Source organism: Diadema antillarum, unplaced genomic scaffold (assembly GCF_040938485.1).
Source record: "Diadema antillarum isolate AM-2024a unplaced genomic scaffold, OU_Dant_1.0 seq00001905_RagTag, whole genome shotgun sequence".
Classification (NCBI taxonomy): domain Eukaryota; kingdom Metazoa; phylum Echinodermata; class Echinoidea; order Diadematoida; family Diadematidae; genus Diadema; species Diadema antillarum.
The window spans coordinates 175,896-197,840 of NW_027272571.1; the positions used below are offsets into that span (position 1 = coordinate 175,896).

Consider the following 21,945-nt stretch of genomic DNA (forward strand, 5'->3'; position numbering starts at 1 on the left):
CAATACATTTGAAAATCAAATGTGAATTCTACCGTGAAGCATCTTGCCAGACTCACAAATGAGTAAATACTGTGAACATACCAATTAAGCCAAAATTACCTACATCACTGTTTACTTCTAGTTTAACTGGCTGTCGGCACAAAACAGCTTCTATTTCAAATATACAACAAACATTTGCCTTGACTGTTACATGTCACTGAACATTCATGGGGGGGGGGGGGTGCATCAATTTTTTTTTTTCTTCTGCCATGCCTGCATGGTATTTCCCCTTATCTATAAGAGGCCACCACGTACGCCCACGGACGAAGAAAAGCAAATATGATTTACAGTCCTGATGAATGACAGAGCAAACTTCAGGAACCGACTGTTTTTTTGCTGCAAAACACAGAAGGGTCTTTGTGGCATAAAGCTAAAAAAAAAAAAAAAAAAAAAAGCAATGGAATAATAAAGCCCACAGTATCGCATGTCGAGGAAAAAAATCCATACACATATTTATATATAACAAGATACATCTGAACTGCATCAATACATTGCAATGGGACTAAGAAAGGGGGTGTAACAGTATGTATGGAAAGCATACTGGTAGTCAAATATGGCACAGATGGCTTCTTCTCTAAACATCTTTTTATATGATGGTAAAATAGAGGTCATTCATGGGCAATCAAGCACAATTTTCATGGACATTACTAGACGAGTACGGTACATGTAACATAGCAATCAGTGTCCATCTAATGCGTGGGTTTTGTTTGTATGATAACATGCTGCACCAGTAGCAAATACCTTGGAATCTATCGCGCAAACACTGATAGCTCAATTGTATGTATCCCCTCATGAAATTTCCCCGCTCAAACAGCATGGTTACCCCGCTGCCGGCTTTTCAACTTTTGGCATCGATCTCCATGCATCTGGACATACTTCAATCAATAACCACCATTTGCCGCACAACCACTGATGGTTTGGTCTAAAATAGAAGTAATTATCGAATACAAAATTAATCTTACTGATGTCATGACTCCTTTCAGAAAATAAACAATATCAGCACCACACTGCTCCAGTGCAAATAGTCAAGAATTCTGATTTAAACAGGTGGAAAACCCGTGCATATTTATTGACAAAAGAGAAATTGCATTTACGATCAAACAACGAGACCTCTCAGGGGACGGATATGTACAGCAATATTCCTGGGCAAATATTGCTTGGACTTTGGAAGAGGAAGGGCAAAATACTTCTGGTAATAACACGTGAAGCAAGGAGCAGGTTTAATCAATCAACCTGTTCCAGTGGTAGCACTGGTTAGAGTTTTGGCTGTGTAGACAAGACAATCTCCTTGTAAGAAACTGGTGTTTTATCACAGCCTCCCTACAATCTGCCGAGTCACTAAATTGTGACACACAGTAGGTAGACTCTGGGGGGAATACCGGCCTGTGAGGGGTGTTGTATTTTACAACTATATATCTTACCATCAGAGTGAATAAACATTTGAATGAAAAGAACTGTCAACTGTAACTGTTTGTTTGTGTGTGTGCATGTGTGTGCGTGTGTGTGCAGTATGCATAAATAGCCATTTGAACTAAAGACCCATCAAAGCAATTTGTTGCTAGGCAAGTACTGAAGAGAGAAGTCCCCTGTTTTAAACTGGTATATCATCAGCTGAGAACCAAAAGGGTGCTATTGCATTCTAAGATTTGAGCATAAATTAAGACAAAAAATAATGAATTTTCATGAAATAAAAGGCTTAAAAATGGGAAGACTAATAAGCATTGTCCTAAATATTGGGTAAAATAGTGCCCTTGTGGTTTTGATTTGAAACATTTTACTAAAAATGAAAACAATCTAAAATCAACATCAAAATGTAGAGGAGATCAAGCTCTACAACGTGATACCAATAACTCAATACCCTCAAAACTGTGATAACGCCCTTCTGGTTCTCAGCTGACGATATATCAAATTGAATTCAATTCAGTTACTTTATCTTTCATTAGTCAATGTCTTTATAGATCTGTAAGGAGGCCCTGGATAGGACATGTTCTTATACATGCATGTATACTGTAAAAAGAAATCATTTATGCCACTCTGCTACACACTAAAATCTCATACTGCCTAAATACATATTGTACAAATATGGGACATGACACGAAAATCTCTGGCAGCTATATAGGCTGTTATGGCTGAAATAATGACACAGGTATACATGTACACATATGTAAAGATTGGAACAGCAAAAACAGACCAATGCCATTCAACAGACTAACTACTATTATGCCTAAAATATTGTACCATGTCTCTCTCTGAAATGCAGCCTATGACATAACCACTCAGATCACACACAACGGTGTAGGCCTACACTGTATACATGGCTTACATCCAATCCATCTTGCAACTTGGGCGCTAATGTAGACCGTGCCTGTACAGGGCTTATCAATATCATTTCCAGTTTTTGTGTAACATTCATCGATCAGATACGACACAGCACTCTTGGATCCCTGCAAAGACTACCATCTTTCATTCCCTCTGTGCTCATCAATCACTAGTAATCGTTAGCAAGCAACAGGTGCAGAACTTCTGCCATCATTTCTTTTTTTTTTGTCAGAACAGAGAATAAAAACAAGAGAATACCCCCCCCCCCCCCCACTCATAAGATATATGAAGTTCGCGACCAGTACACCTATGGTGCACAAAATTCAGAACGGCACTATGTTTTTGTTATGTATCCTTATATTAAGTTACCATGGTTACATGCAAACCATCTAAAATGTTCTGTGTAATCAGTGTTTCAGACGAGAACACATTCTTTCATGAAGAGTAAACCAAGCGAGGTCCTAAAGATACCTAGTAGTACAAGAATATACTGGAGAGGAAAATTATGAATGGAGCAGTTTTGGCACAGAATTTTCCTTTTATCAAACCAGCTCTATACAAGCTGGGGGTGGGGTGCACGTTGTGCTCATCACATAACTGAACGATGTTCTCGCCCTTTTGTAATCCCTGCAACACGATTCATCGCTATCCTGCGGCGGACTAAGATGAACCTTTGTCTCCCCCACTGGTGAATCAAGACGCTTCATATGGGAGCTGAACAGGGTATTTGATGGCGGTGAATAATGTCACCACAAGTCAAAAGACACATTGGTCGGTCTACTGCTCACTCAAACTAATGGTGCCTGGATATCTGCGGAGAAAGAGAGAGAATCTATGTGGTGGGAACATGTGTCATCTCTGCATGTTCTGTAAACTCTCCAACCCATCCCCAACCCATCCCCCCCCCCCCATTTCCCCCACCCCCCTCACAGTTTTACATAGGTAACAAAAACTTTGAAATCCTCTAACATTATCTTACGTTAAATTTCAAATAGTAAATTCTACCACTGCTGGCTGTTTGATTTTATCCTATTTGAGTCAGCTTGAATATGGAAGTGAATTGTTCTTTATAAACAGTTAGTAAATAGAGCAAAATGTGTGACTGGAAAGTATCAAAAATATGGTTAAAAAAACCTATAAAAACAGAAACACACAAACACATCAAACACTGTGTGACCAACAATGCACCATACATCTAAATTTCCTTGCGTACCAGTTGTTCACTTCTTGTAGCAAATCCAATTTCACACACACATACTTGAACGTCGAGAACTTTACCACGAACAGTAGGCCCACCTAGTACCTCATTACTCCTTGGATCTGGGCAGGAAATTGGCAACCCGCAGCAGATTACGGATAAAGTATGATGAGCAAATCACATGCTCTGCTGGCTCGATCTTTCATACCAAGCACAAATAGCTGATAATTGCAGGTACAATGGGCGAAAAGCACACTGTCTTCTTTTCTTTCTGTCTTCAGATTTAGAGCTATTGGATGCGCAGATGTCGCCTGCATAAACTGCTTAGACAATGCAGATGACACTACTTACTGCTTTTAAAATGATGAACTGTCCATACTCCTATACCCATCGCATGGGTTATTTCTGAACTACCTGTCTATAAAGGTATCTCGAATTGGATTCCCTTCCCTTTAGGGCAGCCTACAACTTATGTTTTGTGTTGCTGTGGGTCTGAATCTAAATATTACCTCCTCCTATTGACAAGGTCACTTTTTTCTACTGCCTTGTGAGTTCCTCAAAAATGTAAGCACTTTAGTAGTTATGATGGGATGTCATATGAAAGGCATTTGCCAACATTAAAAACTTGCATATATGCTGTAACTTCATACTGTGTAACACCTAACTTTCCATATAAACTTTCACTTTCACCATTGGCCTTAACACCCCATCCATCACACACATATGGTGGGAAAGTTTTTCTCCATGGGATAGGTCCTAACTCTTCCTTCACTTATGAATGTGCAATACCAAGTCTATCTTACTTATCGATCAAGTGTTGGTAAAATGAGGGTTATAAATGTGGAGCAACCAACATGGACCTAATATGGGAACACACACAAACTCTTAAAACCAATCTGCAGAGAAACAAAAAAGTGCTCCTCTATATGATCTCTATTTTTACAGAAAAATCATTATCTATCACAAGTACCAAGGAAATTTACCTTCTATGAATATCTAAATACAGTCAAATCTGCATCCACCAATGAACACATTACATTTTTGCGAGAGTTGACGTAAAGTCTGCGACCCAAAATATGGAAAGTGTTTGTCAATTACAGCATGTAAGTCACATGATGTAAAACCAGAAACATTCGTGAATTTGAAGTCGACAGCCTTTTTCGCGGCATGAAACTTTCGCAAATTGCCACTGGCATTCAATGCCTTGTGTAGCCAAAATCTTTTGCATGCATTTTACTTAAATTTGTGAATCTCGGCTCCTTGCGATGTGAAATTTGTGAACATTTCATGCACACGAAGATTTCTGGTTTTACTGTATTGCCCATACCATGCAGGAGTTTTAATCTCCAATCCTAAAAGTTTTAAATAATGGAGAGTGGACAGTACAAATGTTTACACTGATATGAGAGGGTTGTTATTATTATAGAAAGATGCTATTAAAATAGAAAGAAAAACTTTAATCATATGTGACTACCATCATCAGCAAAGCACCTTGGGAGATCCGATACGATCCATGCTTAAAATTTAGGTAGCTGACAGCGTCCATTAAATAGTTATAACATTCAATTCATGATAATGAATAAGGTATTAATCTCAATCAAATCAGACCAATTCATTAACGAGGACATGAGGAAAGGTAATCTATCACAAGCCCTGAGTTTCTGTTTCACATGGCTACACATATTCCTGATACCAAATACTCTCCCTTCACATGATACTGATTAGAATTGCTTGTGGTGGTGGGGCAGGGGTGGGGGAGGGAAAGGAGGGTTGAAGAAGAGGGTTCAACAAGCTTGGAGAATGAGTTCGCATGCCCACTTTTGCCAGAAGTAGGAACTTCAGACGAGAAAACAATGTAATGACCACTGCTCAACACAAGGAAGTACTTGTCCCTTGCCCATGCACATCCTACAAGTGCTTGAAGGTTGCTTCAGATTTCAGAGAATTTCTCAGGCACTGTGACATTTACACTGCCATCGCACCGGGTGTTGTTGTTGTTGTTTTTTTCCCTACAATGATTACGGAGAAACACTACCTTTCACACCTACGCATAACACGGCATTCGACTGCACCAAGTAGAGGTCTGTAGACTTCTAAACACAAAGGGCAGGGGCTTAATCTTTGTGAAGAGGAAACTCAACAAATACTTGGGTCCTGAATTAAATACAATAATGGGAACACGGCATGTTAGAAAATGCTGCCCCTACATCTAAAACAAATACACCAAAACAAAAACAAAAAAATATGAAGGAAGAAAAACAAACGGCAAGAATCACTAATCCAGGAGGTTCTAGGCAATTACCCCCTGGACAATTACCCCAGACCCTTCCTCTGGCCCCAACCCTAATCCTAATCCTGAACCTATTCCTAACCGAAACTCTAACCCTAAAACTAACCCTAAACCTAGTCTTTAGTCTAACCTTATCACCAACCAGTATTTAGCTGGGGGGGGGGGGGGGGGGGGGGACAAACAGGACAAGAGGGATGGTATGATGCATAGTCCATCATGCCTAATTTTCATACGAGCACGAATTTACAGTTCCTTACAGAAACAATGTACAATCTCCATTTTCTTTCCATGATATATTGACTGAATCATTTTGCTTACAGACTGCCACATTTCACCATGTGTGCTTTCAGTCAGTTCACATGTTTTGATTTTGAGTTTTCAACGTTTACAATGTTTGTATGAAATGGCAACAATGGAAGAAATAATGAGACAAAGTGTGAACATGTAGCTCTACAGAACTGAATAAGACTCTCTACACACGGCTGTTCATGATTTCTCCTGGGCGGACATTCAAATTTGTGACCATGTTTGCAAGGTTACAGCTGACAAGATTACTCAGTCGCAGAGACAAGACTTTTAATGTTGAAATGTTACAAAAACAGCTGGCCACCAAAAACTAGTTGATTTCAGTCTCTTTTCAAAACTTTTTTTTTTTTCTTCTTTTTAGAGGGGGTGGCACAAAAGGGAAGGTTTCTTTTTATTGTGTTTTGTTATTCATTTTGCCTTTTTTTTTCATTGTCTTTTTTGGGGGGCACACTTCCTTGCAGCAGGGATCTAAATGTCTCAAAACTCAGACTGTATGCTGCTCACAGAGATACTAATATTCTTTGTAACATTACAATAGGTTCTTTTCTTGGAGTAGGAAGGGGTTAGAGAGGGGTCGGTTGGTCGGTCAGTTTTTGCTCATTTGAAGGAAGTAATATCATGATTGCCAATGTCTATAATTTAGAAATATGAAATATGTGATCGCCCAGGGATCAGAAGGAACTGACATAGGATGCTTGTGGAAGGGATGGAAGAAGATTCACAGAGTTTTCAAGCATCAGAAATTACCTGGTATACAGTACTATTAACTTGAAAGCATTCAGGACATGACACCGGACATGCTGTCAAAAAGCTTGGGACACGAGCAGTCACTGGGAACCAGATACCCGCCAGTCTCTATGGTACATCCAAACCGCAACTCGATCTTAAATATCTACCAGGATGTCATTTCACTCTCTTGGGAAGGCAGAAATAGAAATAGAGTAACACCAACTGGAACACTGCCTATAGCAGCATGTGCTCCTCAACTCCTTTGGTGCCATGTTTGAAAGCCAGACTTGGTTGACGGCTTGCCAACTTCTCACATTTGGCTCAAACACACAACCGCGAATAAACCGATCAAACTATGCTATATCACATTGAAGGCATCATAGCTATAGCGTTGTCACAAACTTCATATCACGGCACAGCTTGCAAGTTTCTCTACAACCCTTTCTAGCATGAATGCTTCAATAAAAAGTTACAAAAGTTTTCCAAATGTGTTCATACTTTGCAGTCTGAGAACAATGGTGCACACAGGGGTTTACAACATGAAACGCAAAGAGCTATTAAACTAATTCAAAATAACACCAAAGTGTCCCTTTACAAATTAAATTTGTTAAAGATCACAACTGCTGATCCGTAAATTAACAAACATGTCGGAAAAAAAGGAACCAGTGGGACTCGAACCTGTCATCTACTGCTTTCCGGGCAGCGACACTACCACCAGGCAGTCCCTGGTTGCCGGCAGTGACACGATAAACATGAAACAAATACCCAAGCTCCGAAATTTCGACATTGTTATGTTAAGTAGTCCAAGGCGGACAAGGCATAGGATAAATAAAAAACAAACAAACAAACAGTCCCACTGATTCCTTTCCCCCCCCCCCCCCCCCGACATGTTTGTTAATTTACAGATCAGCAGTTGCGATCTTAACAAATTTAATTTGTAGAGGGAGACAAACTGAAGAAACTCACACTTGAACCTTCACCCCTCTGAATAATATCTTTCTTTCATTTAACACCAAAGTGGTAAGACGTTTACTTGCTGTCTAATTCAGATTCGCTGTCACATCGATTGTTACTGAACACAATGATGAGTGGATCAACATTCTAGCGATGTCTTACAAAATTACGATGCCACAGAATTGAAAAGCACAGCTTAAAATTTAGACCCTGTAGCATGGGGACTTATGGAGGCTGGCCCTGGTTGGATATATTTCAGAATTCCCGAACAAATTGTGTGCATGGGACTGATCTCAATGTACATGTATTAAGTACAAACATAGCCGCAAAATCTTGACTGGAGTCGATTGTTACCAATGCGCATACACACCAATGTGCATACGCTCCAATGCACATATTCGCTGACCAGTGCTATTTGAGTTTTTCTGATGTACCCCGATGTGCAACGAATGAATTGGGCTACCCATGAATCCTCACGCTACCTGGGCCCCATTCAATAAAAGATGTTAAAGGGATCGTACAGTTTTGGTTGAGACCTAATTTCAGGTTTCTAACATTTTTTGATGAAATAATGAGAAACCTCTTGTGAAATATGAAAGAGCACGTAATTCTATGAGGAATTCAACGTTTATTTGATGAAAATTGGTTTCGAAATGGCAGAGATATCGAAAAAAAAAGCGATTCTAATAAAGTGTGGGACCCACACTTTATTACGATTGCTTTGTTTTACTTTGTTTTTGGATGTTTCAGTCATTCCAAACCCGATTTTCATCAAATAAACTTTGAATTCCTCTTTAAATGGTATGCTCTGTACTACATCATAAGTGTTTTCTTGGTATCTTGCAAAAAGTTAAAAGCCCAATTCTCATCTCCACCAATACTGTACCATCCCTTTAAGATAGCAACTTTTGCTGGAATATCAACTTTCCATAGTAACAGCCAATCAGGAAGCTGGATTCTTGTCGTTGCCGTGGCAATTGCCATTCCAGCAAGAGTTGCTATCATATCAACTTTTTATGAAATAGGGCCCAAGTCTTTGAACAGCAGTTTCTATCACCCCTTGCCTTGACAGTTGAGATTGGAGAGATATTCAGTTCAGCTGATGTCCTTTACACACCACTACATTACGGTACCTTTGACGGACAGGAAACCAGCTTAAGGTGCTCTGAATGCAACATGCATAATGGATAACTGGTGCAGATGTAGCCATTGATACCGTCAATGTGCAAAAACTGCCTGCGGCTACTTTCACATACAATGTGCAGCGTATATTTGTACATGCTGGCTGTCAGTCCGATGAGGCGCAATGTAAATCACACAATCACCTGCACTATGTACAAATATACGCTGTGATAGAGCGGGCAACAATCCCCATCTCTCTACTAGTCCATAAAATATTAGAAGACAACCCTTGATGATGCGAGCTAATTTACGCAAAATTAGCCCAGGCCTCTTTACAGTTTGGCTGTGAAAGAATGTAACAGAAAAACATGATTTAAGGGGGGGGGGGATGTGATGTATGGGCTGGACAACCAGAAGTTACAGGCCTTCAGAGGCATAAACAGAGCCTTGGACAACTTCTTGTCCATCAAGGCTGTGCATGTTCTACAATGGGGAGTACCCAGAGGTAGCAAACTGCATCCTTCTGTTCTTGTTGGAATACAAAAGGTATGACAAGGTATGGCCTTAGATGAGTATCTGTAGTAAACACATTTTAGATTTTTTTTTTTTTTTTAGTTTTCTGAAAGGAAAACTTCAGGTATCTTCCCCTCTTCTCTAATGGTTTACTAAAAACATAGTTTATCCAAAGAGTTTGTCATCTTTGGTTGTAAAGCATTGCGGACATGCTTTCATATAATCAATGAGTTTACGTGGCTGATGTTAGCATTATGTGTTTGTACAAACACAGAAATCACACATTAGTGACCTACATTCACAATCTTTGGATAGAAAAAGAGGAGGTGTGATGAGCGCGGACTTGTTTACACGGGTAAGCGTATATTTGCACAAGAATTGCCATATTTGCCAAGGTTGCGATGGGATATTTGAAGTTGTAAAATGCCTCACAGAAATATTTGGGATATTTTGAGCGGCAAAGTTCAGGATATTTAGAGGCCCAAGGCATATATGGAGGGCAGTTGGATTCATGCATTATAGGAAAGGGCATGGCATTGGTAGTTCAGTAGGAATGGCATGACAACCACATTGTCATTCCGTCATTCCGCAGTAGCAGTCCAAATATGCAAATCAATAGAAGGAGTGTCAAACACAAAAATAGGGCTAACCTTGGTGAAAATGTGTGCTCTACTTTGCATGGTACTTATATGCACCACAGAGTGGATATTCAAAGTCTTGAAATGCCAAATTACACTTTACAGTGACAACAGAGACGTGATCCTTAAAGGGAACGCAAACCCAAAGAGCAATGTGGATTGAGTAAAAGCATTAACATTAGTAGAACACATTAGTGAAAGTTTGAGGAAAATCGGACAATCGATGCAAAAGTTGTGAATTTTTGAAGTTTTGGTGTTGGAACCGCTGGATGAGGAGACTGCTAGAGGTTATGACGTATGAGTGGACAAAAATATAAAGAAAATATAAAAGGACTTCCACAAAAATTTACTTTTCTGGCAAAATGAAAGAGTACTTGACTAACCGCTTTCAGAAAGCAGGAATAATTGCTACCCCTAATTATGTCAGTATCAAGTTGATGGAATGTGTAATTTTCATGAAAAATGAATTCTTATTGAATTCCGTTTATATAATTCTTTATATTGTAGTCCACTCATACGTCATTACCTCTAGTAGTCTCCTTACCCAGCAGTTCCAACACCAAAACTTCAAAAATTCATAACTTTTGCACCGATTGCCCAATTTTCCTCAAACTTTCACTGATGTGTTCTACTAATGTTACTGCTTTCACTCAATCCACATTGCTCTTTGGGTTTGCGTTCCCTTTAAAGAGTGGAAAATTGAGCAAAGAAAATGGAGTTCCATCCATCTCAATAGTGGGATTCACACTGATGCAAATTAGTGGGATGCAAACCTTGAGATTCGCATCGCGATCTGGAGATTTTTACCTGCGTGGACATGGAAATCTCACTAAATAGCGCTATCAGCAACGGTGGCAACAGAACAGCAGTACGGCAGCACCTATCAAATGTGTTGGTAACCTGGAAGCGTCATTCATGCTTTCAGGTTCATGGGTCAGTGAATTTAGCCCGAGATTGAGATTTGAGATACCTTTTATATTGACATTAGCTCTGGCCTGAAACTAACCTGAGCTACCTCCAGAGAGCTGACTAACTTCAGCTTGGGATGAATATTTGTAAACGTTTTATACTGGGAGTTAGCTCGTTTCAGGTCAGGACCTGAAGCTAGCTAACTTCCAGTATAAAAGGGGTATTACATAGAAATGCACACGTACATGCCAAAGTCCAAGGCAGAATTTCTCAGTATCAAACTTCACTGTAATAAACCAGTCCCGCTGAAATCTGCTCTCTATACTTCTGCATCCACTCATCTTACCACGTACGTGTATATGACCTTTTTAGGTATCTGAATTGTAAAAATTCTTAGTCAACTGCATTGGTGTCCTTGCTGCTGCAAATGCAAGTTACCACGTTTCTGTTTAGCAGCAAGTTTGTTTGCGCACGTCTGCAGGTTAGAACGTTGCTAATTGTATGATCTCATGACAAAGCTTTGTTCATTGATAAAAACACCCTGCACGGAAAGGAGGACCCATGGATGACGCAAGAGATATCCTTCATGTTCAACATACTGTAAAACAAGGAATGTTCGTGTGCATTTTAATTTCGCGAGAGCCAAGATTCGCGAAATTAAAATGCACACGAAAGTTCTTACCTACACTAGATGCATTGAATGCCAGTGGCAATTCACGAAAATTTCATGCCGCGAAATAGGCCGTCGACTCCAATACGCGAAAATTTCATGCTGCAAATATATCGTATTTTACAGAATGGAACACACATGAATGTGTCTACGTAGTCATTGATCCAAGACAGAGATGGTCCACAGTAATAAGCCAGTTCGGGGTTCCAGTTTGAGCATGAGCAGAAAAAGGTCATTTGTACCGAGAGACAGGTTGGTTTTTTAATTTCACTGAGATAAGCATCTGTAACGCTATGATTATTCATGGAATCCTTATAAATGGTGCCTGCCAGTACATCCACCTGACTGACAGCATGCCTGGTATTTGGCAATGTTAACAGAAAAAGTTTGTTAATGTATTCAAAACAGCACAATGAAATTGATGCTTCCCAAAGTGTTGATTGACGAACCATTCTGGTCACTTCATCTACACAGGTTCATTCTTTGTTAGAAAACGAGTTCCATAAATTGCTACGTTGGGCAAGCTGCTGCATTATGTCGCTTTGAATTGAGTGAAGTGCCTAACCAACTGAGAAAAATGAAAGGTCATTTGTACCCATGTGCACATGAGCTATCACCGAACTGGCTTATTTGTGAGACACTATGGGGGCATGTAGTCTCAAGTACCTGCATTTTCTCTCTTTTTAGTTAAAAATACAATAATGATATTACTGTTTATTGAGTCAATTGTAAAAGGGCAAGAGAGACATTGGTGCCAGTGTATCTATTATGTGAAGAAGGTACCAATATTGAAATGCCACTGCTCAGAAGTAAAGGCTAATCACCATTAGTTCATCTCGTCCAATTATGTCTACTGCAAACTATGTCTCAGTAACCACACCCAGAAAGATTCAATTCCTACGACATAACAACAAGTAAAAAAAAAAAAAAAAGAAAGAAAGAAAGAGAGAGAGGGGGGGGGGTTGGGGGAGGGAAAAAAAACCCAACCCTGAATAGTACATCCTGGTCCAATCCCTACCTTAAACCCCTTCCCTTATCCCTGGTCCCACACCATTGAAGTCTCTGTTGTTAGACAAATGGAAGTAGACCAAATTTAGGTTTACAGGGATCATCTGTGAACCTGTGGGTGGCACATGTATATGTATGCATTCAATGTAACGTCAGCACTGCACATTTCCTTGTGTTTGTGCATTGGGGTCTGTACTCTATCTAGATACATCACCTGTTAATGACAAACATAATGTCATGCTACATTTAACCCGCGACAGAGGAAAATGTCCTTACAGTCTCCTTTAGACTGGGTGTGGGCTCATGTTAATGATAATGTACAATGAAAAGGGTAAGTTGTACTGCTAGATGCTACCTTCTACAAACACGACTGATAGGCAATACTGAGTGATACATCAGCACATCCAATGTTTATCAGTAATCTAGTCTGATTATCGACAATATACCTCTCCAAGTAGAAAACAATCTCACCACACAGACTTCTTTGTTTCAGTGACATAAATTCTACTGCATACGCATTTCTTCATATTATCTATTTATTCATTTTTGTTGGCGGGAGGGGGGGGGGGGGGAGGAGGGTGACGTGTACATTGTAGATTCTTCTATAGATCCTATCAGCAATTTCATTCAGCTACAGCTGACAAAACAAAGGGAGGTTTCTTGAAGCAAACAGTCAGAGCTCACCTTGATTACATGCATTAGTCGTTGACTTTGAACTTGAAGTCCAATCAGTAGAGCTCAGTAGGAAACTTGACTTTGAGCCTGTTACTCTGATTTGACTGATCAGACGTATGCCTGCATTACATATCTAAGGCCTTTATGTTGATATGACTGCTCAAGCATTTCAAACCTCCATTTTCCTCATTTGAATGGAAGCAGAGCCAAAATTGATATACAGTTGAGCCTCTCTTATCCGGCCTCCCTTTATCCGGATCTCTCTATTATACGAACGCAATCTCACTGTGATTTTTTTTTAAATAAAGCCATACGGGAGGAAAGGGGGATTCCCAACTCCTTGAGAACTCCTACACAAACACACATGAATTACACATTACTTCCAACATGATTGACATACATATTACATCAAATTTCCTTCCAAATTGCTTTACCTTCAGACATTTTAACATCCCCAAACATCCCCGAATGTACAGTGAAAAGGTTGCAGTATACACATTACTACATGTGGTACTACAATGGGCTACATCAGTACATGTGTATGTATATGTACATGTATAAAGCATTGAGTCTCCCGTATCCGGCCAAATCCCTTATCCGGATGAGCCCCGGTCCCGACTTGTCCAGATACGAGAGGTTCAACTGTATGAGTTTGATTGCAAAACTGGTTTAATAAGCACCATCTTCAAGTGAATCCAATTATCATTATCTTCCCAAAAGATATTTCACTTGTTGCATGGAGGGAAATATACTTTCAATTATAATACAAATATCCCATATTTTCATATCATTTTCTTTGTTTTTAGAGCAGGTTTAATCACAAACATCTCAAACTGACAAGAAAAGAGTAGATTTGCTTCGCAATCAAATTCTTTTAAGTAGATTCTGTGAATGCAAATATATTAGCAGAAAATGCCAGCAGTGATGTTCGAGGAAATCACAGATTCTGCCCATTTCTACAGAGAGATCAGGAAACCCTGAGGCACGGGACATTTAATCTCTCCATGCCCAGTATTTAAGTGCCTCTCAAAACTTCAAAGCACTCAAAACATTTGCAACCTCTCTATGTTTATGAGGAAGAAGTTTGTGGATATCTTGGGCCAGAGCTGAGGATATGGATATGTAATGGGATATTGTAGTACATATCTTGGGTGACAGTACAAAAGAAATCTGGTACATATCGCTGACAATCAACCTGTAATTAGCAAAGATGGGGTGCACGTTTCTCACTCAAAACCCATCTGGTATGAAGAGATCTGGTAATGGTGGCATACAGGGGGAGAACAAACCAGGTTTGCTTCACAATCATGTTCAAAAAGGCTCTGATCACAAGGTAGGAGTTGAAAGGTAGATTTGACTGCCTGCCGTACATGAAAGCTACAGCTCCTTCAGATTGCTATGCTCACCTGTGTCTTTTTAATTTCCATCTTTTGCTATTGATAAAATCAACATATCTTCAGACTAAGAAACTGCAAATCATTTCAAAGTAACTTTAATACATTCATTGCATGGGGAAAAACTGCTAGCTTTGCTGGACTAGGATTTTACTACTTGTAGCATTTTTAATCCAGCTCACTCAAGTCCATGTGCTACAAAATTGCACATAAAAATGCTGCTTCCCCAACTATGAGATCTATAGAGATGCGTACCTGTAAAATGGATGATTCATTCACATTTGAACCATTATCATTTTAGCAACACAAAAGGGGGGAAAAAAACCCAACAGCTTATGACTATGAGCGGAGGTTCAGTGGATTATGGCACAATATGAAGATCATGCTACACAAAAGCTCTTCTTGACTCGCTACGAGCTGAATGTCACGTCCAATGATAATGAATTGATCTGCAAACAGGGAATGATTGTGCACAAAATGCACATACCAGTAATCTTTCAATCATGTACCGGAGGGAGGTTAACCACACACAGCCTTTCTAGATCAAGCAAGTACATTAGATATATCATCTACATTGTATATAAGCAGAAAGGAAAAAAGTAAAAGGGAGTGGATCTAGGCACAAGAGGTACACACAAAGGGGGGGGGGGGGGGGGAGTAAAAGTTGACAATAGCAAGGACCACAAACATAGAGTAGAATTGAAGAGAAACAAGACACACACACACACACACACACACACACACACGATCTGTTCTATTCCGTTCTATTCGAGCCATCCTGAGGAATCTTCAGTGTGTGCGAGCAGGGAATTGCAAGTCTGGAAGTGGACTTTGGACCCCCATCCTTTGCTAATAAGTGATGGTGATGAAGATGATGACCACAAGCGCAAAAGTGGGGAAGGATTCTATGGGCCCTCATGTGTACACATACCTAACACGCCACTGCCAGAGTTTGTGATGGTTGCTCATTGTCAAGTGTGCTTGCTTTGGACCAAGATCAATATAGTCAACCTACAAATCAAAATCCAGGCGAGTGCACGTCTAAGAGATATTGGTACGGCGTGGGGAAGTTGCTGTCAGCATAATTTGTGGCCCAGTTTCAACATACCAATCAATCGTGTTTTAGCTATGAGTAAGAACATCAGTAGGCTAAAGTGGGGTACTGACAAGGAGGCTCATACAGAAAAATCTTAGACCTTGGCCTTTCCATGTTTGGACTAATCAGGTAGACCTTCGCATAAGATTTTTGAGGGCAGAACATGTCACGGTTTGGGTCCAAGAGCTGACATGTACGTTGTAGGCCATACCGCAGAACAGATACTGGTTTTTAACCCAAGTCTAATGGGAGTTGGGGCAATAATGTTTATAGGACTGCAGACTAAGAAGTTCACAACATTTACACTTCACAGAGTTATGATAAAATATATTTGGCCTAATTGCCTGAATGGACCACTGGGCATTTTAGTATATCCTTCATAGCACTAGTCCAATACAGCGTAGTGAGTTTTGGTTTTCCTGTTATGGGCGAGCAAGCAAGTGGGCTTGGTACATCATCCTGCACCGAGCACTGCAAATTAGCAGTAAATTTTGTTCAGCATTGAATGCATATTTAATAGTGTACAACAAAATAAAAATCCTTCTCACATTACTATCTTTACAGTGAGGACATCCTGTCACAATGAGAAAACATTTCACTTCGGCATGATAAAAGTATCATTAGGCCTACTTCCTGAAAGAGGACTTTCCAGCAAATTAACAAGCATTGACACATCTGCTCCTATACCAGCTCACTTCAATTTGAGAATGATAAATTGGTACATGAAATATGACCAACTTGCAACAAATAACATTTTGCTTCATGGCAGCAAATATATTCATCCTGACATAACTGTGTTGTAACAATATTCTATTTGCAACATGAGGTGACAATAATATTAAACAAGCAGGTATATCTCTGGCTGCTTACATGTATGGTATCTTATATCTTTTAAATGGAACACTATCAAGGCAGCAGTCCCTTTCTTACAGAAAATCTCAAAAGTCAATTCAACAAAACTTCATCTAAGAATGGTTATAGTCAAAATAATGACAAACAGATATATTTATACAAGCAAAATACATTCTACTCCTATGAGGGGCTCAAAATATTCTTGGATGTTTGCTTCATTTACATTGCATCCTTTTTTCCCCTCCTAAATGTTTTTAAGGCATCTAACTCCTGCTGATGACAATGATATAAATTATCTTACATGACAGCTGTATCATAAACCCAACTTTGTGTTGAGCATGTTAGTTTTAAACTACTGTGACAAATCTTGTGGTTGAGACATCCTGGGTATGCCATGCTTTGCAAAGGAGGGAAACTGTCTTTGAAGATAACATGGTACTGGCAGTGGTTTTAATACTATAAATGTCCACCACACACATCTAAAAGTTTGTTTGTTTGTTTGTTTTTTTTTGTTTTTTTTACATTGTAAAGCATGGGCAGATGACATACATATCACAAGAGTGTGAACAGAATTTGCTCCAACTCCATTACTAATGCAGTGAAAATGTCAATGTACTGAATAATATGGCTATAACGAGCAAGTAGTAGAAGCGTAAGTCCCACACATACGTTTTACAGTGTGTCCATTCGGCATATTCATACACCTTCCCTCCTGATGAGACAGGATAATCCAGGGATTCTCCTGGGGATCTATTCTGTCTGTGAACAAAGCCACATCCTGCCCTGTTGTTAAAGTCTGTGTGCAGTTTGGACAAACCAACAATTTCTGCCCCCCCCCATCTCCATCATAAATTCGCATCTTACTCACGAGAATGCAAGATTTCTATTTGCACTCATGATCACCACAGATGGGAATCAGTCGTTCTCAAATTGGCAAACATTTCAGAAATCAAATTCTATAAGTCAATCACATGTTACAGAACGGGTAGCAAAACTCCTGTGATCTCATTGGTCGAGAGCCGTCTGCTGATTTTCACTTGCCTCACATATTGCTTCCTGACGATAGCTACTATAAACACTTTATCACCAAGCACACTTGTAGCAAGAGTTCGCTCACTTGTGGCAAGAGTTTGTGGACTAAGCAAGTGTTCGCGCATTCAGTAAGAGACGCCTGTTGGCTAGCAAACCATGCATCCAGTAAACTTACTGTGCATCCAGTAATTACTGGATGCACAGTCGACTTACTGGAAGTACTTGGAAGTACTGGATTGCATAATTTTCGTCTATGGCAAGCCAAAAATAAGTGCATTCAGTGAATATGCCATCAGGCAGTATATCAAAAAATGAATATATGGCCCAAAAAAAAAAAAAATGTCCCCCATTCTATTTCTGTAATACAGATGTATGACACACATCTTTTCATGTGTCAGTATGAATAATGTGCATGCAGTAATGATGGAATTAACAATAAACTCGCTCAACTCGCTTCATGGGTCAAACAATCTATAGTTAGTATAATTACCTTATGCACATTATTCCCGCTGTGTGTCATTTGTATAATATACTGAAAATAAGAGCGCAATCAACACAATTTCTAACTAGGTGCACCCCATACCTTTAATCGCACTGACATTTATTTTTTCATCCAAGTGATAAAAAAGACAAACAATTATAATGGTTTTAATCCTGAATACCACCATAACACTAATATTGTTGATTGACAAACTGCCCTTCATCAATGTAAATAAGCATCAATTATTCAGTGTTTGAGTAGATGCCATGATTAAAAAAAAAAAAAAAATCAAGGGCATATGTTACATGTTTACATTTTCATACCAGCCACTCGAGAGAATGCAAATTGTTACTGAAACCACAAACTAATTAATGCTGTATGAAGTCTATGGATGTTAATGAGCATCCTATTGTTCCTCACTTGGCTGCGTATGTAGAGCAATTCCCTTCATGACAATCACTATGAAACATGATGTGGTTACAGAGACATATCAATTCACATGCAAAACATGCTACGTGCATTACGCCGGCAACTCGAGTCACAGCAATTCAATGGTTTGGGTTGCCGATGTGACAGTTCACTGAGATCGCAGACCCAAGGCTAGTGGACAATACATACACATAATACAGAAAATTGAATGAACGCTTTCATACGATACATTATATAGGCCTACATCTGATATGGGTAAAAAAAAAAAAAAAAAGAATTTAGGGTGATCTGATTACTGCCTTACCTATGCCAACATCCATCTTCTGCAGAAATATGGGGGATATTTAGAAATGTTAGCACATTAAAGAGAGCTTCAGTACAGTTCAAAGGAAGACATGGCTTTGTAAGACCATTGTACATTGATTGTCATATAACTTATGGGTGACACTGATTTTTTTAATAGCAAACCGAAACCCTAACCAAAATTTTTGTTCTCATGATGATGTTCAGTCCTTTACGAAGGAGAGGAGATCCGCTCCCGTATTCTTCCTCATTAAGAGCCCCATTATTGATCCTGGCCTACCAACAATGCTAAAGACAAATTCCCACTCTGTTACATAACTAAGCCGCCCCAATTTGAGCATCAAACAGTGCACAATGCCTCTGTAGACAGCATGGAGTGTGCTTAGCGACTTTGAAAAAGGGGCTCTATAAATAAAGGGTGCTTTAAAGAAAGAAAGAAGAATCTTGAGTACTCGGTGCCTACAAAATTGACAGTACAGTAGTCACAAACTGGGTTATTTTTACTCTGGTCAACCAAGATCTTACCAGGAAGGCACAGTGCCCATAAAGAGGACAGGCACACAATCCAATCAGAGAATATGAAAGAGGGGAGGGGGAGAAAAGATTTGATGCTTTGGAAAGCATGAAAAAAGACCCATCTTTAATGTATGACGTAGTGGCCTTTCACTTCTAAAAGCCCTGGACAGACTAAATATATTATCCAAACTGATCACAGTGGAAGACTATTTGTGAATACTATAACAAAATCTCTCCATTTTTTTATAGTAAGTAGTGCATGAATTCGTATATGATACACAAGGATACTGTTGAACAGAAACCACAGGTCACCGCTCTGTCTGGAAATTACACTGAATGTTCAGAAATGAAGATATTTTTCTTTCTTTTTGCAGTTTGCTGAAATTAAAGTTTATATGTTTCTTTTGTCCCATTCTTCCAGCCCTCTCTTATGATAAACTTCCTTTTTTTTTTCTACCATGTGGCCTCGAAATCCTTTGTACTCAGTTGTTATGGCCCATCACGTGGACAATCCAATATTCTGGTTCTCATGGGTGGTTGGCTTTCCATAAATGAAACTGGAATCAAATTTTCACATCTGATTGAGTTTTTCACGAAACGGGACTGTTGCTCAAATACGAAAGACAAGGCAGCTGTTACTTTGCGCCCACAGACTATGATAGAATACACCCACTCGTCTTCCTGCTGTATAATAATAATAATAAACTGTGCTTGTATAGCGCATATCACATTCAGGGAGAAGTCTCTATGCACTTTATGTATGTGCATTGACTTATTAGGAAAAAATTGTGAGATACAATGATCACATAGCACTTTGTCCCAAGGAATAGTTTTGAATGCAACTGGTTTGAAATGCCAAATCAATTCAGTGACAGTGATTTCTGATCAGCAATACCCACTAGAAGACAGTTAAAAAAAGAAAAACAAGTAAATCACACAAAGCTTCTTCAGGTAAGAAACAACAACAACAACAAAATCAAATTCATAAACTGGATAAAACTCAATGCATAAGAATTTCAGCTAATAAGAAGCCATATTCTGATTCATCTGGCTGAAACTTACTCGTACATTGTTTTCAATCAGAATTGTATTTCATTTTAATGTGATGATTATCAGTTACTATGCACTGTAGAATTTCATACACTCGCATCTTGTGGACCACTAGGTTTGCACGCATCAGTCATAAAGGTACAAAGTTGTAGCAGCGTCACTATACTTCTTGGATTCTTATTTCACTTCCCATGTATAAAAAATTGTCTTAAACTGTTGTGATTACACCATTACAAAAAAATTTTACACATTCAAAAGGCTGATAGCAGCAGTTCACCAAAGCTTCTTGTGGAAATTGTGGAAACTTGATCATATTCAGAAACGTAATGACTAAAAACATTAGTCGCCTGTGCTTTCCCGCTTGTAGCCAAGAAATAGCGATATCATTTTCGCAAGTGCCTGTAATTCATTTTCAACGCTTCGGGCCTCATAATTTCCGCCGTGACCAGTAGTGCATTGCAGATGCTGAGTTGCCCTTGCAATTTACACTGTACTCGTTTAACACAAAATTGCTCTGCATCATTCAAAGTCCAATTGATGTCATTATTATTTTTTTTTTCATTATGGTAAGAAGATGGGGCACAGCTCTGAGAGGGGGATTGTGGGTAAGCTAATCACTGAGGGCGGTTTCCATGGAAGAACAACGTAAGAGGCAAATGACATTCGTTACAGCCCACTGGTACATCATGGGGCACTGCAAGGATAATCGGTCCACAGACTGTCCATCATGGAGACATCAGAGTACTTGTGAGTAAAAGATATAGTGCACAGTGTAAATGCCATATTTCTCTGTGCTTTTCATGCACAAATCCACAAATATTCACACAGGAAGTAAACAGGATAGCCACTCATGACACACTGTTGAAGGGGAACTCCAGACCGAGTTAAAAGTTAGTCTGATCAGAAAAAGTAAAATTCTATAAGTACAACAGTGAAAATTTGATCAAAATCAGATCAAAATTAAGGAAGAAATTCCAAACTGTGCCGATTCCAACAAAACATTTCTTGAACAGTCAAAATGAATAATATGCAAATGACAGCTGATGATGACATCTCCTTACAACCTATTTATCTGGTACACAAAATCTTGAAATTTCCCATTTTCCGTGTGTGTTCAAATGCAATTATGCCTCAGTCTCAAATCCTTATCTAACCGATCATTACTTTGAACTTGTTCTGTCAGGAATAACATCATGTTTAACACTTCTACATCAGAAAAATTGAATTTTTATCAGTTTTTTTTTTTCAATGGAAAATTGTGAGGCGATACATTATCAGCTCACTCATTTGCATACTATTCACATCAATTGTTTAAAAATGCAAAAAATAGCAAAGCTTCACAGTTTCAAACTTCCTTAATTTTTATCCTAGTTTGATCAATTTTCAATATTTGCTTATAAATCTTTAATCTTCCTTTGCAGA

General features: G+C 39.1%; 1 protein-coding gene across 1 annotated transcript in view; it reads right to left on the reverse strand.

Moving 5' to 3' along the window:
* The window catches only part of LOC139713100 (protein phosphatase 1 regulatory subunit 14B-like), a 33,676-nt gene that overhangs the window by 3,116 nt on the left and 8,615 nt on the right, over positions 1–21,945 (reverse strand). The gene's annotated exons all lie outside the window — the stretch shown is intronic.